This window comes from Phalangium opilio, unplaced genomic scaffold, assembly GCF_054372755.1.
Source record: "Phalangium opilio isolate 3A_F unplaced genomic scaffold, DU_Popi_V2 ptg000009l_1, whole genome shotgun sequence".
NCBI lineage: Eukaryota > Metazoa > Arthropoda > Arachnida > Opiliones > Phalangiidae > Phalangium > Phalangium opilio.
Genome location: NW_028324146.1, coordinates 12,152,739 through 12,162,566, shown reverse-complemented (window position 1 = coordinate 12,162,566; position 9,828 = coordinate 12,152,739). Strand labels below are relative to the sequence as shown.

At 35.0% G+C, this 9,828-nt stretch overlaps 1 pseudogene; it reads left to right on the top strand.

The window, feature by feature from the left end:
• The first annotated feature begins 2,942 nt into the window (after positions 1–2,942).
• LOC149714391 (zinc metalloproteinase nas-6 pseudogene) lies at positions 2,943–3,886 on the top strand (annotated as a pseudogene).
• Positions 3,887–9,828: the final 5,942 nt, after the last annotated feature.

Here is a 9,828-nt window from a genome sequence, read left to right as displayed (position 1 = left end):
ATGCGGTAAAACTGGTCCAGTCTGTTCTTCAATTTGTAGACAATGCAATATCTTGTTCAAATGAACATTGAGATTTTGAGGCTCAACTTCAAGTAGAGGACTATGATTAAACTTAAGCTTAACCAAATTGCTAAATATACTAATATACAAGTTCGTAAAGCAAAATAAACCTCTCCGAGTCGAGACGCAATTAAGAGGTTATTCTTAAATAATTAAGTAAATATAATTGATATTAATTACTTTAGTCGTCTGTAGTTTAACGTTATTCTACTGAAGTCGTTTTAAGAAACTTAATTCCTAAAATAATTTTAAACATAACTATTGTTGACGTTTGAATTCTAGCGTATGCCTCTTTAACAATTTTTGGAAATTTAGGGTATATAAGGGGATTGATTCACAATAAATGATAAGAAATCCGCAATTGCATGAACCTTTGGTTGAAGCCCTGCAATTGGGAGGCTAGACGTTTTTCGTAACCCTATCGCCACGCACTTCTTGATCTTAACGTTGGGAGTAGAAGCCAAAAATTATACTGCGAACACGTTTGCTCCGATTTGCCAACTGCGAACGCGGTGACCAGCACACACAGACAGACACCCTCCCCCATTCACGTCCAGTATAATATCTCTCCGTGACGTCATCGTCACTTAAAGAGGTAAAAATATAATGGGAATAATATATTTTAGGTTTAAAACCCGCTTTGCATTTATTTCGCTTGAAACCGTTTCAAAATACTCAAAAATTAGATTTGCCTTACCTTCCGGGCTGGATTGTGAACTTCCGGTTAGTTCTAGAACAACATATCTTATAGTATGAATTATGTGTTTGAAAGTAATCTACAATTGAAGCTTAATAACTTGTTAATCGGGTTAGTAGAACCAGAGTTATTAAACCTTTTCTCGATTTTGGAAATGTATTCTGAATATAGAAACCATAAAATGCTTTAAATTCCCATTTTTATATGAGGCTAATCTTCAGAGTCAGATTGTGAACTTCCGGTTAGTTGTAGAACAACATATCTTATGAGATGAATTATGTGTTTGAAGGTGATCTACAGTTGAAGCCTAATTACGCGTTAATCGGTTAAGTAGAACCGGAGTTATTTAAAGTTTTCCCGATTTTGTCCGCCATTTTCCAATATGGCGGAAATTCCTCCAATGGGAGAGTGTGGGAGACCACACCACGTTAAAGAGCGCCCAAAAATCTATAAGATCTGAAATTTTCAGCTTTGTTTCAATTTGTTGCGGGTTCCCTCTATTTTTGGGCTAAAATGACTGTACTAGAAGCGAAAGCTGGCGGCAGAGAGAATTTAAAAATTCTCTGTTGGCGGTAGTAAACGACGTCACTCGCGCCTGCCCGTTAGCTAAAATTGTGGAACGGAGATAAAAATTCCTACCCCCACTTTCTTTCCCATTTGCCATTGTATGACGGTTTTTTTAGCATTAGATCAACACTCCCTCTCAAGTCTCTCCTCCGAGTTCATATCTGAAAAGTTTTCACCTAATTCAATTCGGATGAATAGTCACGAGTAATCAGCCTTTATTCAAAATATGGCAACTATGGTTAGTGGCGATAATTCATAATCGATTATCGAATCTTTAACGTAATAATGCTTGGTATATGTTATGACACTTTATGCATATATATATGATTGGTCTCGTGGCGCAATACTTTGAAACAAATCAGACGTTCAATAAAGGGATGGTGAAGTGGAAAATAAAGTAATTTTTATTGATTCTTCTCTAAGACCAATCTGTATAGTGAAATATCCTGGAAATAACACCGAACGATTTTTAAACTACGATTAGTTTCAAATTTCATGAATAATTTTAAATAAGGACCTCCAACCAATCGCGTAACGCTCTGTCTTTTTGTTCACAAAATTCTCGTGGCAAAGAATTCTTTAACAGTCTGTACTTAACCGGAGTATGCAGAAAATTTGAGTGTGTAGCCCCACGATACGTATACTTTAACAGTGGTAAAACGAAATACCCGCAAATACCCATTAAAAGAAGTACAGAAAATCTGAGTGAAGAACCCCTCGATGCCCTAATAGTAAACTATAACCTTTAAACCTTACTTTAATAAATTTACTTACGTTATAATTGTAATATCTCTAGCCACAAGCTAGTACTTTCTTTTAAAATTCTTCTCGCTTTGTGGAGAATTACAAGTAACTTCTAATAATAAGCACCACCTTAAGACCATTCTAATTATAAAGTCGGTATATAATTGCTTTTACGTTTTAAAAATTACCCCCCCCCCTCAATATCTTTCAATTTTGAAATAGCGGAGCGGGATTGATAGCATGAAACTCTTATAGTCGACGGGTGACAAGAATTTTAAAGGGTGTATTAAACCTTCCATTTAAATTAAGGTAATACCGTAATCCTCTCTCTCGCTTCAAATATATCGAGCAAAAGTAAAGCACAATTCAAAATGCTTAACCTTACTGGTATGAGAGCGGTAGCTCTCTTAGGTAAGGAGGGTTTTTTGTTTGGATGTTGTTTTTTTTTTGTATTGTATTAACTGCTTTGAAAAAAATTCCACAGAACTACAATTCGGGCCCTCAAGTATTAAAATCTACAAAACTCGAAACGTAACGCTACTTACCCTATTAGAGATATTCAAAACTTTATTAAAATTAGACCTCTTCAAATTTTCCTAGACCAAACTCAGGTGAATTTAATCAAGGATGCTATGAACGAATACCATACAAAAACCTGCATTCGATTCGTACCTGGACGAGATTCAGGGAATTACATAAGAATATCTGCGCTAAATGGGTTCTTATTCTAAAAATATTTATGAAATTCATGATCTTCGAAAGACAGTTCAACAATTAAACTATTTCCTACAGATGTAACTCCATGATTGGTAGACGAGGCGGAGTTCAAACACTATCTCTTAAAATTCCGTCCTGCATGCATAAAGGAGTAATTATGCATGAACTAATGCACGTTCTCGGATTTTGGCACGAACAAACTCGGGCAGATCGAGACGATTACGTAAATATCAACTGGAATAATATTCTCGAAAGTGAGTTAGCTTCTAAAAGCAAACATATCTGGATGTAAACTAAATTTATGTGATGATTTTATGCTTTTCAATCTTGATCTATGATATTCAAACTTGATCTCTGTGATTAATTTCTTTGATCTTTAACGATGTGATCAATTCTTTGACCTTTAATTATGTGATTACTCATTTGACCTTTATTTACGTGATTCAGTTGTTTTGAACTTGATGTATCTGATTGGATGCCTTTGACTTCAATCTACTTGATTGATGTGATCCAACTAATTCGATAGCTATATACCTGATTTGTGTATCTTAATTACTCAGTGCACCATGTGATATAAAGATAGGGTGAAATCAAAATGGATTCGTATTTTAAAAATAAGTTAAAAGATACACCTCGGATAAATCGCGTAACATATCCGCTTTCAGCTTTCAAAGTTTCCGTGGCTAAACTAGGGCAATAAATGATAAAAAATGTTGTTGACTAATCTATTTTTGGGCTACTTAGATTTTCTATTCCTAAATCAAATAGTAGATTATTTCCTAAATATCAAGGACGAGTTTAAATATTAAGACTTTTCAGAAAATGAATTCGATTATTCCGTAATAGCTTGATCCTATTTTTGCAGACCAAAAACACAACTTTAACAAGAACAGTTTGATTTACATGACTCATATGGGTTTCAATTATGACTACATTTCAATCATGCATTACGAAGCGTATTTATGGGCTAAAGATAACAAGTATCCCACAATGACGCCCAAAAACGCCAATTTCAAGAACAGCGATCTCGGGAGCTCTCAACGGAACCATCAATTTTCGCCAACAGATATTGCCAAGATAAAGAAACTCTATCGGTGTTAATGTCCATACCGTAACATTTGTGTTGTTTCTTATGAGAGTTAAACAAGCAATAAAGCAAAGGCACAACTTTTACAGAATAAATTTTAACAGGGTAATTTAAATTTTCGACTTCAATTTTAAACCGTAACTGTTGTATTTACTCTAATACAATTGACTCTTAAAATGTATTTACACTTTTTAAACTTGACATCTCTGTCTATCTGGGTCAAAACTTGTAACCCATTTTGACACGATTTTATCGAAGTGATTTCTCCAAAATTTGGGGTGCTTGTTCAAATGTGATGACAATGCATAACTCCACAATAAAGACGGTAAAATCTTTGCATTTTTTCATAATTTACATCGAATCATGAGTTCTCTGTCAAAATTGATATTCAACTAAAGATGTAATTTCATCTAATAGGTTTCAACTTTGAACTACATAACATCCCTTTTCGAAATATTTTTAATTTATAAGAACATTTTAATAATAAGAATTTAACAGTTATAACGTTTCTTAGCTTTGGTTTATATCTTAGATTATTTTCATTCTTTTAAAATATTAATCAAAATAATAAAAAAAAACGGTGATGGATGAAGTGCTATCTCATATGTGGTTAAAGTTTGGTAAATTAATTTATACGTTTGTATGATAAAGAAGCTTATTCCTTTCGCAGTTCAGTTTTACCAGAAGTGAGATGAGACTAGAAGTAAAGGGCTCTAGCATTGATAGTAGATGCTGGCACTAGTGAACAAATTTGAGGATTTTATGCCGCTTCCCACGCGCCTACACTAGAGAGAAAAAAATTGGTCGAGTTCCAAAAACATTTCCTACCCTCTCCCCTCAACCTAAAACGGCGGAACACGGACGTGGCTCCTGGAATCTAGTTTGGCCGTCTACCACCGCGAGCGTTTCACGTTTTGGAGGGAAAATTCAGAAACCGCTACTAGAGGGCCAACCGTTCTTGTGTTATCAAGAACATTCACTTTCGCCGAGTGAAGAATTTGGTTAGCTCAGTACTTCTGCAGTCTCATCTAACTTCTGGTTTTACAAAAAGTATATACATTATACAAAAAGGTACCAATTTTCACACTTGGAATAACGTACCAGACGACGCAAGTCAGACACTCCCCAATCACAGGCACGTCATTAAAAGAAAAATAGATTTTTGGAATTAGTTGTCCTATGTTTATTTAACGTACTGTTATTGTTCATTTCATCGAGTAGAGCAAGTGAGTCTTACTTTGAGTATAATATTTTTTTTAAAATTTACTAAAATATATTTTAAATTAATTAATTTATCCATTAAATACTAATTAATATATCTTTTAAATTAATTTATATATCTTAAATTAATTAATATATCTTTTAAATTAATTGATATATCATTTACAAAGGTTCGTAACTTTAATACGAAAAAAAGCTGTTTCCGTTTTCTTCATCAGTACACGAGAAATACAAGAAACTTCGTGTACTGGAAATAGGCCTAGGCGTAGCTCTTATGATTTTGGCCACTTCTCGCCACTTGAAAAAGGGATGTTTAAAAGGGGGGTAGAATATTGGTTAAACGGGTATGGCCAGGCACCCTTTCGACTGCTTGATCGAGATTTTTTAATTAAGTAAACTTTTACCAACTTTTACATTTTATTTTTAAATGCTCAAAAAATTTTTTTAGCTTCAACTTTTTTACAACCAGTAATTTAAGTCATTTACGAAAGACTATGGCGTATTTCGTTCGAATAACGTGTTCTTTGTGGGTGTTAACGAAACAAAGTATACTTATAGCATACAGAATTATTAGCAACTTTTTTAAAATGCCCTTTGCGCGTAACTGACTATGTTGGAAAATGAGGCTAAGATAGAAGCTCCAAGCCATAGTCCCAAGTGCCCACCAACTGCTCCTAAAACGTCTTGCATCTGTAAATTAAAATATTTAAAATTTGGTTTTCCATGTCTTCCACCTAAATAACTGTATTTTTGGAAATTCCAAAATTGCTCCGAACTTTTCTTGTATTGCTATGCGAGTACTCGACGCAATACGTTACAAATTATGTTGATTCCAGCAATCTATTGCATTTCATACCAATTTTTCACGAATCATACAATAAATAATAGGAAAAAAGTATTTTAAGTGCAATAATACTATACCATAGAAGCTATAGTCAATGAAGCCACCCTGTAGAGATTGCTATTACTTTTAAATATCTTACATGATCAATCATATTTTAGTCCCCAAAATATTTATATAAAATATTTTCACTAGATTTTATTTAACAATAATAATAAAAATTTAGCTTTTTATCTTTCTTAAAAAATTTTAAATTATGGCACTTAAATTAACCTAAATGTCTCACCGTGTACTTTGGATGAGTCGAGTATACAACTTGTTCAAGCGTAGAAAAGTACATCTTGAACCTAGAATTTTATTAGTAAAGTAAGTCTAAATTGAGTAACAAAAACGTCTTTACCTTCCAAAGTCACTCCGCTAAAGAAAATAAATTCAATATTATTATTTAAGAAAGTATTTTTATAATTGTTAAATTTAACAAAGTAATATATTTTGTAAATTGACTTTTACTTCATGCCGACTCGAATAATGAGCACTCACCGATCCATACTCATCAGCAGGTTCGATATAGGATAGCGAAATTTCATATTTGGTATCGCTTAGGGCAAATATTTAAATAATGTTTCAACTGGTTTATTATTATCGCAAACGACGAAGTAAGTCGACTCTTGGCCATAATATAAGATACTTACACACATGGGCCGTTGCAACGACAATCCTCTATTCTTTCGACTATTAACTGACTCGACCTCTGGAGGCAACAAACTGTATAAAAGAAGAAAACAAGTCAGGTGTGGTTGTTTCGTATGTGCTAATGTTGTACAGTATTCATGTTTTCTAACTCGCCAAAGTAATATTCGAGATGACCTAACGGTTGGAGTACAGATCCAAGCTAAAAAGTATTTTTGTCAATTCATCCTCCACATACACACCACAAACATACTTTCTCAGAGATCATAATCGTAAAGCCAGTATTTCTTTCACAACGTTGATAAAAACCTATAACCACTAGATATATGTGTCAGGAGACAACTATAAATTAATAACAGCAACCCAACGTTTACACATAGTGCCTTTACCGCCTGAAAAATGAAATTATCACTCTAGCTACCCTGCCCGCAATACCCATTCCTCCCCGCGCACCAACCTAACAAACCGTTTTGTAGACCTATTCACACTTATAGCCGCGCATGAGGAGTTACAACGTTTGGCGGCATGAGTTTTACGCTTCTTTGGAGTTAACATGTAAACTTAACTACGATGGACATGTAGAACTTTTTTGTAACTTAACTACGATGGACATGAACTTTTTGTAATTTAATATTAAAATAAAATACCTAGTACTTAAAAAAAACCAAGAAAGTAAAATTAAAACAATGTTTAAGTTTTTATGGAAACGGTGCATTGATATTAGTAGGCTAAAACTCACCAAGCCTCGGCGACGGTATGGGATCATCGCTTCATGGGCGATGTTACCATGTCCACCGCCGATGCCGTGCTTTACTCGTAAGCTTCGGCGACGGTATGGGATCATCGCTTCATGGGCGATGTGACGATGTCCACCGCCGATGCCGTGCCTTACTCGTAAGCCTTGGCGCCCAATTTGGTGTGTAGAATTTCATTAACTACCTTAATCTTACATCTATCAATTGAATTCGATAAAATTTCACGTAGGAATTTCAATTAATACATTTGCAACCGGTAATACAAAACTGTTTTATGAAAATAAACTCAAACGCAAATAAGGGAAAAGCAATGGTTACAAAAAAACGACTGCCAACAAACATTCTTTCTGCGCATGCTCATCTCTTGAGAATTTTACCCCCTTTTTACCCCCGCTCTACCGGTGAAAAGGCCTATAAAGAAAATATTTCGAATTTACGCTTTCCAATAAATCGGCTTCGATACACCCGTCCATCAAATTAAAAATAAACTTGAGGGTTGCCAGGTACTTTCAAGAGCCGGAAAATGATCATTTCATAACAAGCGAACCAACGAAATTGTCGGGAAACTGCTGATACCTCATGTCATAGCGCTAATATGCTTTCGTAATTCTTTCACATAATGAACTCCAAGGTGGTAGTGGATGTTCCCTTAATCGGTGTCTATCCAAGCTTGATTTTTGTGTGTCCGGGAACACACACACTTACACCCCCACTACTAACACCATCGCAATGCTAGGTCTGGTTACATAACCACACCTAGCAAAAATTCACACTTAAGTGCAATAAATAAATCTATTAGAAATAAATGAAGTACAACACATACCATTTGTAAATTAGATAAGTCACAAGGTGGAAAATTTCCCATTTTTTTCATCATTGGGTAAAAGCAACCGCATCTCTTCAAATTGACTCTCTGAATGCACGAATTAACGCATTCCTAAGCCAGATCGAAGTTTTTCAGATCAAGCGTAAAGGAGAGTTGGAAAATTTGTAACCGACAGAAAATCACGGAACGGGACATTTGGGCGCCGGTCATTTAGGCACCGCCACTTAGGCGCCGGGACATTTGGGCTCCGCAACAATTTGGCGCCGCGACATTTAGGCTCCGCGACAATTTGGCACCGAGACATTTAGGAGCCGAAACATTGCCGTAAAATTTTCGTGAAAGATTTGAGATATTTAATAAAGAAACATTACAAGTACTTTTAGGCTTATATTCTTTTTATTCAACTGACATCAGAGTTCAACCATGTTGTTCTTTATCTTCATTGACTTCCTAAAATAATATGCCTTTTCCAAAATATTGTTGTTTATCTTCATTGACTTCACAAAATAATATGCCTTTTCCAAGATATTGTTGTTTATCTTCATTGACTTCCCAAAATAATATGCCTTTTCCAAAATATTGTTGTTCATCTTCATAGACTTCACAAAATAATATGCCTTTTCCAAATTATTGTTTATCTTCTTTGACTTCCCAAAATCATATGCCTTTTCCAAAATATTCTTTTTATCCTCATTGACTTCCCAAAATAATTTGCCTTTTCCTAAATATTGTTTTTATCTTCATTGACTTCCCAAAATAATATGCCTTTTCCAAATATTGTTGATTATCTTCATTGACTTCCCAAAATTATATGCCTTTTCCAAATTTTTGTTGTTTATGTTCTTTGACTTTCCAAAATAATATGCCTTTTCCAAAATATTGTTGTTCATTTTCATTGACTTCCCAACTTGGGTTAGGTTAGGTTATCTTTTTTTGTTATTTTAGGATTGTTTTGTAAAAACAAGTAAGGTTTTGTGTTCTTTAATGGGGATTGCGAACATAGTCATGCAGTGACGCACAGGGACAATACACGGGTTGCCAAATTGAGAGGTCATTACGGATTTTTAGAAGAAATAATGGAAAAATTATTGGCACGTAAATGTCTCGACGCCTAAATGTCACGGTGCCTAAATGCCGAGGAGCCTAAATGTCACGGCGCCTAATTGTCTCGGCGCCTAATTGTCACGGCGCTTAATTGTCTTGGCAGCTAAATGGCGGCGCCTAAATAACCAGCGCCTAAGTGGCGGCGCCTAAATAACCAGCGCCTAAGTGGAGGCGCCTAAATGTAACGGACTGGAAAATCATGAGCAAGAAATGTACGTTTATATCAGTTTTGGTGTTGCAAATTGCTAGATATGGCCTATAAGAACTGGGAACTGATATCGACTTTTATCCGAAACTTTGATTTAAAAACGATATGGTAATATAATAATCTAGCTTCATTTCGTTTTCTATATTTCAATTGGTCTCGACTTCAATGCATCACGACTTCAATGCATAGAGATATGGTGGCTAGCCCCTATGGCACAGCTAACCGACAGCATCATATACAGACCGCGGAGCAAAACTCTTTTAACAAGTGGGGAGAGAACTTTCAAACTCTTCGCAGAAGGGTTTGTACCC